This window comes from Phascolarctos cinereus, unplaced genomic scaffold (genome assembly GCF_003287225.1).
Source record: "Phascolarctos cinereus isolate Bilbo 61053 unplaced genomic scaffold, phaCin_HiC Scaffold_726;HRSCAF=1367, whole genome shotgun sequence".
In the NCBI taxonomy this organism is placed as follows: domain Eukaryota; kingdom Metazoa; phylum Chordata; class Mammalia; order Diprotodontia; family Phascolarctidae; genus Phascolarctos; species Phascolarctos cinereus.
In genome coordinates this window covers 122,822,925-122,838,507 of record NW_027556098.1, presented here as the reverse complement: position 1 = coordinate 122,838,507, position 15,583 = coordinate 122,822,925, and the positions used below count along the sequence as shown (strand labels likewise).

The 15,583-nt window shown below is 37.4% G+C and overlaps 1 protein-coding gene across 1 annotated transcript in view; it reads right to left on the bottom strand.

The window, feature by feature from the left end:
* EPHB1 (EPH receptor B1) overlaps positions 1-15,583 on the bottom strand; it is a 709,181-nt gene that overhangs the window by 436,638 nt on the left and 256,960 nt on the right.

The window sequence follows — 15,583 nt, the reverse complement described above, 5'->3', positions numbered from 1 at the left end:
ACAGACACTTAATGACAGCATCAGGATTCAAACTCAGGTGCCCTGACTCCAAAACCAGTTCTCCTTCTAATGTGCCATGATGACTCCCTTGATGCTGTGATCATGTAATATTGCATGGTATAATTAACTGTTTGTGTCCTTTCCCTCTGTTGGACTATAAGCTTGGCAAGGACTAGATCTTAAACTTTGTACCTCTCCCAGAATTTAGCTCCATATGTATTAAAAAATGCTTTTTGAATGAATGAACAAATGAACAATAGAACCAGCAGCAAATGAATGGATCTTTTATCTTGCTGCAAAACCTGAAGTTCTTTGAGAAAGATTTTCCTTTCTTCAAAGATCTTCTACATCATTATTCTTGTGAGATGTTACCACAGTAGCTTCCCAATAGTCATGGTGACCCAACCTATGACATTTTCTATCCAGTGTTCCCCAACCCAAACTACACCACAGAACAGTAAAATAGCTACATTCTTTGCCATGGACTCATCTACTCTGCAGTTGGGGGCAGGGAGGGATATGAGAGGAGGAGGAGGAAGAAATAGGGAAGAGGAACAATTCAAGTTTTTAAAAGTTTTTTTAGATGTGTATTTTTATGGTTTTTAAAATATTTTCATAAGTATTTTTCAATTTTATTTTACACTTTTTGAAAGAAGTCAAGGCTTGTGGGCATGAAAACTTTGCAGTCCAGTAAAAATTTGCTGCAGATTATACCCTTTGTCTCTCAGAAGCATGTTCCATGCTTAAATCATCTTAGACAGATGAAAACCTCCCTTAGCTTTAAAGGTCTCTAGGGAAGTAGATTCTACAATATTTCTCTGTTATCCATTCCAAAATATAACTCATCTTACAATTGGAATGGTCTTCCTTAGAGCTAACATACGTACATCCCTCATTTTTTCCATAGAGAGAACAAGGGACTGTTCCAGCCCCCCTATATATGTTTTGCTTCTTGACACTGCTGATGTCTGCTTTCACAGAACATCAGCCCCAGACCCACACAGCCACAGCTGAATCTCATCATCTCAGTCAGGTGATTGCTAAGACTTTTCACATGGGACTCTACTCTCTGTTCACCATCTTACCTGTTGCAATGAAATCACTTTTTAATCTCTGTTGGGAGAATTGAATAAATTCCTTTTAGATGGGTTTTTAAAAGTGATGTTCTGGTTCAGTTTGAGTTTGTGACTCCACAGCTGTTTTCAGACAGTCGAGTGTACAAGTTGTAGGAATACTGCCATCCTTCTCATAGAAATGATTAATGAACAACCTTGAATGGTACCAAATATGCCCATTTCGAGCAAATATCTAATGAAAAGTGAGTTAGAAAAAAATAATACAGTGACTGATTATAGTCAAAGGCTTCATGCTGGCAGATTCTGGATCTGATGGGGGATGATCTCTCCCTTATAAAGTGACCTAGTAAGAGCCTGGGTATGCAGGCATAGGCCAGTGGTCCCTGCAACCAAGAATGTCAGGCTGGTAGGTTTCTTGAGTTGGCAGTTCTGAGCTACATTGGGCTAGACTACAGCCTCAGGTGTCTGCTGAGTCTGGCACCAGTGTATTGACTACAAGGATGGGATGAGGCCAGCTCTAACTGGCAGCAAGAGCCTGATTGTTAAATTTTTAGTGTGAGCATTTATACCTCAGGAGTAAGCAACTGCTACAAATTAGGGCCTGCTTTACTGTTTTGCTGATTGTCTAGACTTAAGAAAGTGTTAATAACGTAGATTAAATTTTAAAGTGTGTGTGCGCAGACTTTTTTTTTTCTGGTTGTTAAACATATCCCAGCACAGCCTTGTATCGCCATATAACATTGCTTAAGCTCAGCAGGAGTTCAGTAGAAGAATCAGGGAATGAACTCATCGCCAGACTAGAGGGCTGGGGACTGTGGGATAATAATATAATAATTACTGGCATTCTCACACACACACACACACACACACACACACACACACACACACACACACACACACACACATGTATATATACTACTTCGAGGTTTCCAAAGTGCTTTTAATCTGTTATTTGATTTGAGCTTCACAACACCCCGGGTTGACTGTGTAGGAAGGGGTAAATCACTTCAGGTAGGAGATGGAGCGGGTTACAGCTCCTATGATGATCAGTGGTAAGATCAGGCTTAGTGAAGGGCCGGTACACTTTCAACCTGGGAGAGATCTGGAGATTTTTATTTTTTGTGTAATATATGAATGAAAATAAAGTGTTATAGTAAGGAAAAGAAGTTAGTAAAATGAATGATTCCACAGGCCGAACAGCTGTTAGTGTGGGGTACTACTGTCAAAGAGACTCAAATACCTTTTTCACCCATGACTACTTCTTTCACAGTCTTGCTGACCAAGGGAAAGATCAATAGCAAAAACACAACTGGGAACGAAATTATGGGGAATCTAACTTCAACTAGATGGTGTAGTGGATAGAACATGAGAGCTGAAGTCAGAAAAGATTTGTGTTCAAATCTGGCCTCAGATGCTTACTAGTTGTATGACCTTGGGCAAGTCAATTAACCTCCATCTCAATTTTGTCATCAGAAAATAGGAATAATAATAACACCCACCACTCAAGGTTGTTGTGAGGATAGAATGGGTTAATATTTATTAGATGTTTTGTGAACTTTAAAGTGCTATATAAATGCCAGCTATTATTATTAAGAACTAGGAAGTAAAATGCAAGCCCAAAGGGCTAGCAACAAAAAATTAAATAGATAAAAGGAGTTAAAACATTTTTCTCTTTAAAATTGCAGAGGTAAAGAGGGGAAATATTTTAAATTTCATTAAAATTCATAACAGTAAAAAAATAGTTTGAGAGATACCATCTTTTATTCATTGATTTCCTTAAATACTGCCATAACTCTGTATTATTTTTTAAATGTAGTATGCTTTGTTGTTTAGATTTAGCTGTTTTGGTAAAGATTTTTATCATGTAAAACATTTATAATTGAGTGGAGGAATGTATTATTTATTTATTTTTCCAGTTAACCATGCTTATTGGGAGTTTGATTTTTAATTGTGAAGCAGCAATCAAAGCCCTTCTGTTTACCTAATTGCAGGCCATCCTAATTGTAGCCAGAATACCAACAAGGAAATAAATACAAACCGAGTGCTGGCCTTACAACCTTTTAAAGAAATAGTTAGCATTACTTCTGCCACACCCAATGGGTTTGTTCTTCATCCTCACCAGGATTTCTGTTGCTAAACATTTCCCTCTTCCCCTCGTAATTATTTCCTTCCTCTCTACATTAGACCCCCCTAGCCAGCCTATGGTTCATAGCCAGGCACTTTTTTGCTACTTTCACACAATCCTAGATTCCCATAACACCTTGACCATCTGCCATATCCATCGTGTTCATCCCCAATCCTGGGATGTCCCAATAACAATTTTTGCTCCTCTTCCCAGACCACAGAAGGGCATAAGCATACAGATGGGATTCCCCCATACATTCATATCAGGCAATTCAACTGGGCCCTTACTACTTTCTTGAATTTATTACTGATTTCCTTAGCTATGGAGAAACCAGTTTATATTCCTACTTAAAATCCATGTTATCTTCTTGTTAAATGTGTTATGTTCTAGTAAGCTTGATTTTATAACACGAAAGCAAATCTATCAGAGAGCAAAAGTATTTGATCCTGTGTGATGGTTGCTAAGGGAACATTGCATGTAAATCAGGAAGAGCAAAAGTTCTAGCTTTAGAAACAAAGAGCTAAGGGTAAGAGAAGGTAAAATCACTCCCTTCTGACTGGGAAAAGACAATCACAGAGTTTCACATGAATAGACATTGGAATATACTGGGCGATTTGTTTTATTTCTCTCTCTCATGCACATACACACACACACACACACATAGGTAAACATATACATAAATATGTATATGTAAACATTCACACACATAATTTATGCAAATATAAATGCATATGTACATGTTAATATATGCCTATTTATGTATATTAACGTGTATATATGTATATATATATGTGTGTATATATATATATGTGTGTATATATATATATATGTGTGTGTATATATATATATATTATATGTGTGTATATATATATATGTGTGTATATATATATATATGTGTGTGTATATATATATATATATATATATATATATATATATATATATATATATAATATATATATATATATTTTGGGAGGGGGCTAGGCAATGGGGTAAAGTGACTTGCCCAGGGTCACACAGCTAGTAAGCATTTATGTGTCTGAGACCAGATTTGAACTCAAGTCCTCCTGAATCCAAGGCTGGTGCTCTATCCACTGTGCCACCTAGCTGCTCCCATACTTCTATATATTAATGGTCATATACATATATATGTAAGTATAGATGTGGATAAACCTATACAAACATATATAAATACATATACAAAATCTATTTTGGTCCAGGGAAGAAAATTATTCAAAAACTTTTAGTTCACAGAGAACCACTCAAGAACGCTGGGCAACTTAATGCCCTCTCTCTTATTTGTTTGGAATTAGTCAGGGTTTAACTCCAGAGAATAACAACAGGTCTAGGAAGCCACTGACCAAGAAGAAGGCCGCTCACAAGGTCACATGACACTTGACTCAACAAAGGTATTCAAACCAAAGGTTGTACCCAGAGAAGGTTTTTAAGTTAAAGTGTGACATTCAGACGATCCTTCAAAATAAAGCTGCCATAGGGGTGAGGTGCCCTGAGCAATCTCACACCATCCAGCACATCCAGGAAGAGCTGGTTCCTATAGTATGTGCTGCCCTCAGGCCACCAATCCTCTGGCTCATCTAGCCTATGGTCTGTAGCTGTTTATTCCTTGTCTGATGTTTGTTCTTCTTATTTATTTTTTTTATTATTTTTATTATCTTTAATTTTTTTTTTTTTACTGATGCTCATTCTCGATGCCCTACTGAACAATAATACTTTTCAAAGTTCTGGTTTTTGAGTCCTGTGGGTAGACAAAGGGTAGCATCTCCTCCAGTAACTTAGATGAGCACATTGTCCTTCTTGATATTCTCCTCGCTAGTCTTACTGAAGTAGGCAGCCATGGCTTTGCACATTTATAGAGTTAATTGAATATCATGTTAATATTGACTGTGTGTGCGTGTGTGTGTGTGTGTGTGTGTGTGTGTGTGTGTGTGTGAAAGAGAGAGACAGACAGAGACACACAGAGAGAGACGTGAGGGGGGACAGGGAGAGGGAGGGAGATGGAGAGGGAAGGAGGAAGGACGAGGGAGGAGGAAGAGGGAAAGGAAGGGGGGAAGGAGAGAGAAAGAAACCAAATACTGGAACGCTTGATGTGGAAGAAGCTAGTGTGGGCAATGCTACTGAAGGTGGAACACACTTGCTGCCCTGCATTCATCCTAGTAACTCAGTAGGCATACATAACATTTTATTTGTCACAGAAATCCCTCCAAGGACACATTCCTAATCTGTCCACCCCAGTCCTTCATCTTGGGCTTTCACAGCTCCCCCCCCCCAATACAAATATATTTACAAATAGGATTTATAAAATGCCTCGCACATAGTAGGTATTATGTACATGCTTATTCCCTTCCCAAAATTATGCTCACATGCACAGGCTAGACTATGCCATATCCCTACTCAAAATCCTTTAGTAATTCCTTATTGTTTATAGCATAAAACAAAAATTCCTTGGCCTTACATTCAAGGCTCTCCACCATCTTGCTATTACTTCCAACAGATAAGTTATCAAAAGATATCGACATTTTACAGAAATTTTTTAAACTAGAAAGAAATGAAAAGGAATATTTAAATATTTAAAAATTAATAAGTGTATATATATATATCTCAATATCAACACAAAAGATTTAGCCAAATAACTAATAAGAAGAAGAATAAAAAACTGAGTTTTTCATCTGCACCCAGAAAACTGGCAAAAACCGGGGGAAAAAAGGAAATAGCCCACATAGAAGCTGCTGTGGGGAATGCAGGCATGTTATTACTCTAGATGGAGCTATAATTTGTTCTAGCCATTCTTTGAAAAATTAATATCACTATGACTAATAATAACTGACATTTACATAGCACTTCAAAGTTTGAAAATAGGCTTTACATATCTTATCTTATTTGATCTTATCTTATTATCCCCATTTAATCAGCGAGTAAACTGAGGCTGAAAGAGGTTAAATTGCCCAGAGTCACATTGCTAGCAAGTGTCTGAGGTAGGATTTGAACTCAAGTCTTCCTGATTCAAAGACTAGCACTTTACTCCTATATTACTTAGCTGCCTAATTATATGAGAAAAAAAGCCACTAACTCATTGATACCCTTTGACCATTACTGGATTGCCAAAGAAATCAAAACAGAAAGAAAGGTCCCATATATATGAAAATATTCCCAGGAGGACTTCTGTGGTCGCGAAATCCTTGATAGAAAAGTTGGTGTTCATTATTTAGGAAATGGCTGAAGAAATCATGATCTATGTACTGGCATGCCATAAAAAGATGACTATGGAAATTTAGAGAAATGATGACTTAAGAAAAATTACAAGACGATCATGGAAATTAAGGGGAAGACTTATATGAACTGATTCAGAGTAAAGTAAATAAAACCAGGAAGATAACATATACAATGAACAGGTGGAATGACACAAACAAAAGGAAAAATAAAAAGGGAAGCCAGATCCTGAGTGACGACAGTGATCACTCCCATGGTCAAAGAAAATAAAAGCTCATTTGCAAAACCTCACCAAGATCAGGATTATGGAAGACTGTGAACAGCACCATCTCACAAAACAGTGAAAAGCAGTGAAAGGGGAAAACCGTTCCACAGAGAGTTTGGAATGCGAGCCAATGGAGACAGATTATCCCAAAAGCACTTATGGAAGAAACTGGAAGGGGGACAATAAACAGATACAAAAATGGAACAAATTTGACAGAATTTTGATAGTGATTTATTCTCATTGGCAAAGATAGTAGAGCTAACTACTGCATTTGGGCTGTCCTACCACTGGACCCCGTGCAAGAAGCGATAATAGTGCTTCAAAAGATGAAATTGGAAAGAGAAGACAGGACTTGTCAAAGAGATTCACAGACTTATAGACTGTCAGAGCAGAAGGAACCTTAGAATTTATCTAGTTTAACACACTTATTCTATAGATAAGGAAATACATACGGGAGAAATCTGTGCTGGAGATGACACAATTTTAAATCTACTCAAAGTAGCAAACATTACAAATGAATGAAAAATATCATGGAAAATACTTTTATAAAGATAAAAAAGTGACTGAAGAGACATCGGGAGTTACCTATCTGTACATTTGCTTTCTTGCCTGATAAAATGGCCAGAGTATAATCTATGCAGCATCTATGATTATATGAGACCAGGCAGGCTTTCCTGTTTTACAGTCTTCAAGAGACCATATTTGTACAGTAGTGCAATTAACTCAGAGGGGTAGAGAAAATATGATCCTGTTTATTTTGTAGATTTCTAAGAAAGTATTTGATTCACCAGAACAAAACACAGCTTTGAAAGCTCTTCTCAGACAATGTATCTCTCATGTGTTTATTAAAATTATGCCAGACTCTATAACAGGTGCAATTACAGAAATAAATTCACTCAGTGATTCAGCAAGGTGTCAAATAGGGTATCCATATATATGGATATAGAAAATGTCCTTAGTAAAGGTCAAGCAAAAGGTGGATTCCCTATTGATGGTATCTCTTAATCCTTCTACTGATAAGATTGTTGCACTAATATTATCAAGCCCCAAAGTGTTACTAAGTGTCCTTAGTGAAATTCATAGCAATGAGAAAAAGATTAGTTTCATAACCCAAATGGGAAAAACAAAGATGATGAATAATATATACTTCCAAGACTGACATTGAACATGACCAATTAGTCTTTCAATATACATATCTTGGATAACCAATGAAAACGAACAATTAGCTAGGCCCAAAATTAATTAAAAGATGAAGACTGGTCCTAAGTGGGAGTGTATATTTAGGAAATGATGCAATGCTTTAAAGAACTCCAAATTTCTAAGTGCTTCAAAATCCCAGCTCTTTAATACTCACTGATATTAAATGTATAGAAATCCCAGAATATTGCAATCTTAGAACAATTAATATCACATATATTCCAAAGGACAACGGATAGATACATGGTGGGCCTATATCAGATGGAGCATGTTACCAACAATGAGTTATGTATATCAAATGAAATCAGACATTATTAAGGACACATGGAATCAATGCTATACTGAGACTAAGCAACGACAAATGGACAGAGCAGTACATTAATACCCCCCCCCAAATATTCTAAGAACAGGAAGAAGACCTCCAGTGTGTCAAAGAGTTTCTCTATGACAGATTTATGGTTAAACTTATGCAATATTTACACAAGGTAAGAAGGCATTGGAGAAGCTACAATCTGCTTTCATGGTGGATGTTTCCACATTCATTTAATCAACAAACCAAAATACCAGACTACCAAAGTTTTATTATTAGCAACTGGGGCCAAAGTCCATCTCCTGAAACCCAACCCAGTGGTCTTTTCCTCACGTGAATAAGAAGACATGCTTCAAAGCTTAGCTTTAGTCTCATCTCCTCCCTGAAGTTTTCCCAACTACCTACTTGTCATTTCAACCATGTAAGGAATTTCCAGATGAAGGATCATGAACTGAACTCTGTGAAAAACCAAGGATAAAAATAACAACTAAGTTTTCTATCTCAGAAGGACTACTAACGACTGGATTGCTTGAAGCACCTTCTGTATGTAGCATTTGGAGGTTTTTTTGGTTGGGCGTGTTTGTTTTTCTTTTTTTTCTCTCATGGGTTTCAGTCCAGGCATCTTACTGACTATGACTGATCCTAAGTCCTGAGGACATCACTTGAGGCAGAGATGTGGCACAATGCTACTAAGTATAAACTGGAATCAGTAAGCAGAATGCTAAGTATCCCTGGAAACCATGTTCTCAGTCAACCAATCCTTCATTACCTGTGAAAGGGGATTGCCTTTAGTCACCTTCATCATATAGCATTCCATGAATAGGATAAAAATAGTGAAATGACTGGAGAACAAAGACATGATAAAAAAAAAAGCTTAAATAAATGGACTTATTTGGCTTAGAGAAGAGAATCAATTCACAAATATTTGTTGAGTGCTGCACTGGGTGACTTGGTTCCTTGTGTTAGACCCAATGTTTACCTGGACCAAATGTCAACTTTGACAACAATGAGTCAAGCGCTTCACTTGCCATATCATATCCCTCCTTCTAAGCGCCATCCCAATTCTTGACTTATTCTCATGGATTCTTCCACATACGGTTATAGTTAATCTACTCAATGCTTTTCTTTCCATTCTAGATTCTTTTGTATTCTTCATACATGTCGATCTTACTTGTACCACATTATTCTATTCCATTAATGGATCACAGCCTATTTAATTATTTTTCTGCTATAGGACATTGAGTTGCTTCCATTTTTTATGTATAAACACTAATACAAAAAGCATACCAAGTAAATATTTCTTTTTTGTTTCGTTTCATTTACATTTTAAAATACCATTTTTCTGAGCACATTTCCAACTCAATCAACAAGTATGGAATAATAGACTACATAATGATTTCATATTGAGGTATGTACATGTATATCTAGAACTGATTCCTTATGACCTAATATTCTTTAAAAAGCTGTTATATTGCCACATAGGAGCCTGCCTAGAATATCTCCTATCTCTTATATTTGGGAAATATTGATAGCCACTCCTTTTAGACTCATAGGACAAATGACTAATTTCTGAATTAGGAGATTCTATATAAAAAAAAATGAAAAAAATCAATAAAAACTCACTTGGTTCTTTAGTATTTAACACAACTCAGAAAATTGAATTGTGGCTGTATTTTACAATTCAGCCAGGTATTTAAATAGGTATAGAGTCTAAACAAAACTGGACTGGACCTAAAATAAAGGATATGCTAAGTGAATTGGGATGTTAATGAAAGCAAAGAGAGCAATTCTGTAGAGAAAGCTAAGGTTGTGGCTGGGCCTGTGATGTCATTGTCGTAAAAAATTCCCAGAGAAGGAAGCTCCTTCTACAAATGCATCTCTCTCTGCATCATGAAGGCAAGATATGTCCGAAGTAGGACATGTACCCACTTCTTCCTGACTTGGAAGCCTGCTCTCTAGCCACTAGATCAAGCAATAATCAGGGCTATGCCAGCAAATATTTAACGACCAGCTCTCCAGAAAAAAAAATTACATATGACACACTCCAAAATGTAATCTGTAGCATCAGCATTTTCTCCATCATTTCTCAATTCTAAACAATGAACAAAACAATAAGTCAAGCCTGAATTTGTACCATTTACCAATTTCCAAGGTGTAAAAGCTCACATTTAAAATTCAACAATCAGCCCTCCTGAACCGGTGCAAGCCGAGTCCAGCACACCCCTGACTATAGCCAGAGATATAGGCTTTGTTATAGCTATAACAATACATATAGACATAGCCATTGCCATAGATATGATATGGATGGATATAGATAAAGATGATATGGATATAGATGATACAGACAGATGTATAGTATAGGTGTTGGTATGGGTATACATATAGATGACATGCCGTTTACTCTTTCAGTTGTGTCTGACTCTTTGTGACCCCATGAGCTTGTCCACGGGGTTTTCTTGGTAAAGATACTAGAATGGTTTGCTATTTTCTTCTCCAGTATCTCCATTTTACAGATGAGAAACTGAGGCAAATAAGAGTTAAGTGACTTGCCCAGGATCACACACCTAGTAAATGTCTCAGGCCTTATTTGAACTCAGACCTTCCTGATTCTAGGCCTAGTACTCAAGACACTGCCACCATCTGGCTGCCCCTAGATGATATACATAGAGACATAGACACAGACATACAGATGTCTATAAACCACTAATGATGTCATTTAGCTCATAAGAGAGACAGTATGATGGCTTTGGGTTTAAAGTTTAGACGTGAGTTCAAATCTCAGCTCTGTTTTTTAGCATTTATGTTACTTTGGGTAAGTCAATTAACTTTTCTAGGTTTATTTCTAACCAATGAAATAAGGGCAGGGCAGGGGAGGGTTGAACTAAATGACTTCTAATGTCCTTTCCAGTTCTATATTCTGTGATGTTTAAATTAGCAGTGATTTGCTAAACTAGACTCTGGAGAACCGAGAGAAGCCATACACCTCCCAAAGTGATTAATTTATTATCAGGATATAAGGTGATCTGGGACAATTTAGATTAATCAAATTAATTATAGACCACATTGACATAAAAATGGGCTACAATTTTCTTCTAATCTGACTTGCATAAAAATTAGATGTGACCTATAATCAGTATTACGAGACATGTTGATATCAATATATGCAAAAATAACAGTTTTTCACGTAAGTGTATACATTTTTTTCTTCAGAGAGATCTCATTTTATGGTGTGTAGCCTAAGCTTAGAAACAATCTATATAGCACCAATACAACAGAAGTATTTATATTTATGTGCATTTACAAATGTATATATACACACACATATGTATGTGTATATACATACACATATATGTATGTGTGTGTCCCACATGTTGCAAGGGTGTGGCAACGGACGTTTTGTAAGGGAGGCAGAAGAGACATCTCCAGCCTCCTCTTCCTCCACCCTCTTCTGAGGGAGACTTTAATTCCTGCCAGGAGGGGAGGCAGGAGTGCAGAGGCTTAGACATGCTATTCTACTCAGAAAAGGAGAGGGTACCAGGCTAGAATTAGATCTAGCTGCTCCTTTAAATATTATTAAAGTTGGGGGTGTAATTTTCAGGTTCAATATAACTTCTGATCACTGTTCATTAATAAGGGGAGGCAGGAACCTAAGTTTTATAGCCAAGGCTTGACTCCTTTCCCACTGAATACCAGTTCCACAATGAACACACAAAGAGAGTAACAAAGAAACCCATTTATCCAATTCAATAGCCAAATAGAAATCAGAGAAAGTGTACAAAAGAGAATATATACCAGATGATACAGAATGAAGGTGCTCTCTCATTTGGAATGAAGTAACTCAGCTCAACCAAGAAAGTCCTAGATTTCACCAAAGAGGAAGGTCTCTGAAGTAGAGTCTCTAGTGCAACAACAGACAGAGACTACTAGTTTGTCTGTCTCATGTCAGCTGTTTCCCAGAGTCTTTTCCTTCAACAACCTGAAGTGGGGTTGGCATCTTCCATCTTCTTTCTCAGAGGTGGAAGTCAGAAGCTCTCTGAGGTACTGCAGAGCCTGATGCTGCTCAAAACTGAAAGAGGGCTTGGAGAAGACTGAGCATCGCTGCTTTCTCCTGTTCTTGCCAACCCTGTGCTACTCTTCACGTAGGCATGGGACATAAACTTCTACCAATGCGGAAAGAGTCCCTTACAATGGGCTTTGGGACTAGGAATATGTATGTGTATACTACATACATATATGTGTGCATGCATGCATATATGTGAATTTATGTATGCATATATAAATGCATATATTTGTGAAGATATACTTAGTCTCTCTATGTGTATATATAGATACTGTACCTATGAGATATACTTCTTTTCAAAGTACTGAATTTTATTTAGTTGCATTAAAAATTGCTTTTAAAATCTTACCTCTTTAATGAAGACCTTCTTGAATTATTAGAAGTAAAGCAATGAGTATTCCTATGTCCAAACATCAAAAGGTCATAGCTCCTTATTTGTTCATCACCCCCATGATACTCATTCAGTCTCTGTTTGTATGGGCCAGTTATTTGATTATTTCTTTCCAGATTTCTGTTTGAGAACTAGAACCATTATATATAGTATGCTAGAACTACAGATTCTATTCCAATTTCTTATTTTCATCCCCCTAAGCCCAGTGAGGTGACTTGTTCAAAGACACAGAGCTAGCAAGGGGCAAAGCTATATAAATATTTGCTATTATTATGTGGTATTACAGACACAAAAACAAAAATGAAAGTCCCTGCCATTTAGGTATTTACATTCTACTGAGTGGCTTGAATTCTACTAATCCTATAGATTCCTTACTTTCTTTTTTTTTTTTTTTGGTAGTAGTGGGGTAGGAGGAGAGTTCATTCATATCCTCAGGAAGGATGCACAGTCAACTTTTCAAGTGTCAAAGAGCTGAAAGAAGCCAGAGCTCACCTATAGAAATGATGAAGAACGCAACTTTTTTTCAAAGTAACAGGATGCTAGGAATTACAGAAATTTCATAGTAATTACCCATAGGACCACCATTCCACAAAAGTTTAAGAGAAAAAATAAACAGAGTGAAAAGATGAACTCTGTGTTTAAACAGAGGTCAGGATTTCCCATGTGAATCCAGCTAGTAACATCTTTCCAGGAAGGTAATAAATGTTGTTGTTTGTCTTTCATTTTCAAAGAGGACCATGAAATCATGGAATGATGTCTTGACTTGCCAGTGAGTTGGATTTAAGTGAGGCAGAGTTGCACAAAGTTATCAGCCTCAATCTCTTCTCCAGAATCATCAAAGTCCAGTGGCAAGACAAAGGTCAAAATGTTGGTCATGGCCAGGATGAAATGGATGATGTTGGCCTTTCTAAATTAGGTCTTTCCCAGGTCTCAGTGCGTCTGAGGCAACACCCATTCAATGACTAAGGGCTAGGTAAGAATTGAGATAAAATATGCTCTATTTTGTACAAAAATACTCTCAATGTTTCTGGCCAAAACAGAAAACAATTGCTACTTACATTATTCTAAGCAATCAAAACCTAAACAATGGAGGCTTGGGCTGGGGCTGTTACTGGGCATTCAATGAAAGCCAGAGTAATTTAAGTTTAAAGGCAAAGATAATAAACATAGAATTGGAAGGGACCTCAAAGGCCACCTAATATATTCATAATAATAATAGCTAACATTTATTAACATATATATATAAATAATATAAGTTTTGCAAAGCATTATATATATATGCTATTTCATTCGATCCTCAAAATAAATCTGTGATGTTTGTGCTATTATTGTCTCCACCTAACAAATGAGGAAACTGAGGCCTGGAGCAGCTAGATGAGGAAACCAAGGCAGTTACTTGGCCAGCATTGTGCGTACAGTTAATAAGGATGAGAAGCAGAATTTGAAACCAGGTCATCTGATTTCAGAAGCAGTGTTTGTTTTGCTTTGCTTTGTTTCGTTTCCTAATGTGCCACTTTGCCTTTCTACAAGCAGGTCGGTCTCACGGACATATCTGAGAAAGCTAGACACAAAGGAAAAATTGTATTGGGCCTACACAATGAAAAAAAAAAGGTCCTGTTTCTTCCCCCTCTCTTTCTTTGGTGGTTATCCCATCCTTTCTGGTCCTCTCCTTTGCTCTCTACAAAGCTGGGACAAGGTACCATGTAGCACCAGCTCCTGCCTGGAGCGGGGTCCTGTGGCCATTATGACAGCTGCTGCCGCTGTTGACACTGTAACAGTGACAAATTCATCGTTCTGACAAGATCCCTTTAAATAATTCACAGGGAACTGGAGATTAGGACACTGTTTTCCTCTGTCTCTGTTGAGATTTAAAACGCTTCCAGCTGGGGTATTTAAAGAGACTATAATGGGCCGTCCCTCCCCCTATCTCCCCTCCCTATTTCCTCCCCCTTTCCATTCCTGAACCTCGTTCCCCAAGCCAGCCCAACAAAACAAGGCCCAGAAAACAAAAAAAAGGAGGAAAAGGAGCTTGGCTGGTCGCTATGGCAACAGTAGCCAGGCTATTCAGCTGTCATTATCCCATTGCCTCACACATGTGATTATCTTAAGCCATCAGTTGAATGTGGTCCATCCTGGCTGCCCAGCACTGATCATGTAAGAACAAGGGGAAGGAGGGACTCAGAGAGGCCCCTGTGCATGGCTTCTCCTTACAATGCCCAGCACTGTCCCAGGCTTATTTATTTAAGGAACTGTGCATCACCTCTGAGAGAGATTAATGGGGATTTTCCCCCTGAAGATCCTGGGGCATTTCTGCTCTGGAATTCTCATGGTGGGATCATGAGCCTAACCAGTCCTGGTGAATAGATGTGTGAAAAAATCAGTAAAAGGTGTGAGAAAACACTAGTTTCCACCTGATACCTTAAATACTAGGAATGCTACCTTTAATTTGGGAATGTAGGATTCTAAGATTTAGAGTAGGAAGGGACCTTCGATGCTTGGTCGTGCTTGCTTTTGGCACTACCTAATGCTATAAATATTGCAAGAACCTAATACTGTAGATACAATGTAACACTGTAAATCCTAGCAAATGTCCTTAATACTACCAGTAACCATTATTTTTTGAGAATAATAATAGCAGCATTTTGAAATTTACAGTGTGCTTTTTCTTCATTATTTTATTTGAACCTCATACCAATTCTATTGTTCAGGTATTGTTATCTCAAGTTTTGCAGGTGAGGAAACTGAGGCTGAAAGAGGCTAAGTAAGAAGGAAATCTGCATAGAGTGGATAGAGGGCTAGGAATAGGGAAAACCTCAGTTTAAATGCTGCCTTAGGAGATTAATAAATATATAACATTTAGCAGGCCACTTAATCTCATTCTTAGTTTTCCTTTCTGTAAAATGGATGGAGATAATAATAGGATCTACCTCATAT